Here is a 2,602-nt window from a genome sequence, read left to right on the forward strand (position 1 = left end):
CTAAGTCAGTGTTTCCCAACCTTTTTTGTCTCGCGTACCCCCTAAACCTCTTTGTTGTGCCATGAGTACCCCCTAATTCATGTTCTACATCACTTTCTCTGTCCTGATGTGACTGCTCCATACATTTGTTATTATAAGAACATCTTTCCAAGTAGTGTGCTCGCGTACCCCTAGTGGTACACGTACCCCTGGTTGGGAAACACTGCTCTAAGTTATACTGCATCTCATATTAAGGGCCCCTCTTGTGCTTTTTGTGTTTTATGGTTGTCTTCACGTCATATTGTCTGTGATGCATCATGGTGTCCCCAAGTCCTTTTTAATTAGGCCTACCTGTTAGCACTTTGGTCAGCTGCCATTGTGGCATTAAAAGTGCAAATAAACTTTGGCTTGACTTGACTTTGGCCTTTTATAAATAATCACCACCACAACATTACTACTGTATGTAGGTAAGGTAACAAAATATCCTTGCAAGGCCACGAAGAACTATTTAAAAAGCTATTATTTTAAAGTCAACGATTGAATTTACGGAGCTGGAATGTTTAAAATGAAATATTTCAATTTCAACTTCACTTGGACTTTCATTTTTCTTAATCAACGGTGCTTTAATAGGAAATGTTCCAGAGTCTCGAGAGTTAAATAGTGTACCATTTTTCAATCAGTCGTAGGCCTACTGATCTCCAGATTTGGCAGGAGCACTTTGGCATTAAGCTTAGCAGAAATTATCCAAGCAGATTAGGCCAGCAGCATGCCCCTGTTCTTTTCAATCTTTTCATTAAAGTCGACTGATACTTTTCATCCAATGTGACGTACACTTGTTACTTCAGAGACGGTAGCAAATACCCTGTAGCTAAATATGAGGTTATTTTCCTTGTTCAAGGGCACTTCGGCCATGGGATTTGAACCTGTAATCTTCTGGTTCCAAGACCAAATCCCTAACCATTAGGCCCATACACAGTAAAATCTGCAGTGTGAATTCAACACTTGAGTCAAATTTAACAAGGTTGCTCATACTCACCTAGATTTGAATAAATACAAATAAATGAATACTTGCTGTGCATCATCACCAGAAATAAGTATCATTTACAGCCTGTGGAAAACATTTAACATTTTTTTGTGCGAACGCCCAGTTGACCCAATAACGCCCTCCTTAGTATTAAAGTAAGGGATAACGCCCAACAAGGTGACCGGTTAATGGCGAGGCCGCGGCTCAGAACTCCGGCGACATGCGCAGCACGGCTAAGTAGTCACCCCATCAGTCAATCAGAAAAGAGAATTCTGTTGCGAAGGCAGATAACAAAATATTCCCAGTCTCATTTGCAACTGAGTGCCCTCCTCTCAGCCATCTCCTTCTCTACTCCCCCTGGTGGGCTGCAGAGCCCCCATTGAGAAACACTCATTTACAGGATCACTTGCACAAAAAATGGAACCAGCACACGAGCTTTAGTTACAGCCCTTTATTATGACCTGTGTGTTAGCAGACAAACGTGTGAAGGGTCCAAGGCACTAAAAGGCAAGAGAGAGCGAGAACGCCTAACAGTTAGTGCTGTGGAAACCATAAACTGGGGTTAACAACACAGGAGGCACAAGTCACGTCACAGGGGCTGTAAACAAAGAAAAAATAAAACACACACAAAAGTATATACATACAAACAATTTGCCATGTCACTATGGCAACATAAACAAAAACGCACTCAGTCACCAACGCGCTCATACTGATACACTCAGACCTCAAGTGCACACACACGCACATACGTGTATAAAACACACGCATGGTCGCGTGTGCGTGCACACACTTGCGCATGCTCACGCTCTCTCTCTCCACACATGCACGCGCGCACACACACACACTCATACCCAAAATACTGATTGAAAAAAGTGCCAGTGCTTCTTTCTGTCCTCATGCCTCAAAGTCTACACTTGTAAGTGCTCCTGACCCATAACCAAAAAGAAAAACATTCGTCAGCAACTCCCAATACAGCACAGCAGAAGTCCTACTCATACTTGATAATAATGACAAAAATAAAACTAATAAAAAGACTAATAGGAAGCTTAACACATCTGAGCCAGTTCTATTGTCCTCTTGGCATGGTTTGTGTACTGCATAGTTCTCAACATTTCCCATGGTAACAAAGCAAACAAACAAAAAACAGACAAGACATCTAAAATGAAACTGACTAAAACAAATTAAAACGATAAAAACATGAACAAAACAATGGGGTCTTAAACGATGGTCTGAGCTAGACTTTACACACTCCCGCTTCACAATGGCAGCTAATGTGAGAATTGCCCAAAAGAAGAACCTCAAATTGGCAGTCAGTCGCTGAGTATTGCAGTCATCTTCGTTCCGGTGAAAAAAATTCACCTTTTCAAAAAAAGGCACAGTCTAAATACTCCCAGACGTTTTTTGAAAGGCTCAACTGTGATCCTCACTCCTCATCACACCTCACCACACCTAATAAGGCCTCTGTACTGCAACCTCCACTGCCACCCTTGTCCTCAAAAAAAAGTCCCACTGCTCCACTTACACCAATATCAGCTTGCTCTTGCAGTGGCGTCAGCAAGACACCAGAGGGCAGCGTGTGGATACTGATTGCATGTCAGG

The sequence above is a fragment of the Engraulis encrasicolus genome, chromosome 23 (genome assembly GCF_034702125.1).
Source record: "Engraulis encrasicolus isolate BLACKSEA-1 chromosome 23, IST_EnEncr_1.0, whole genome shotgun sequence".
Lineage (NCBI taxonomy): Eukaryota > Metazoa > Chordata > Actinopteri > Clupeiformes > Engraulidae > Engraulis > Engraulis encrasicolus.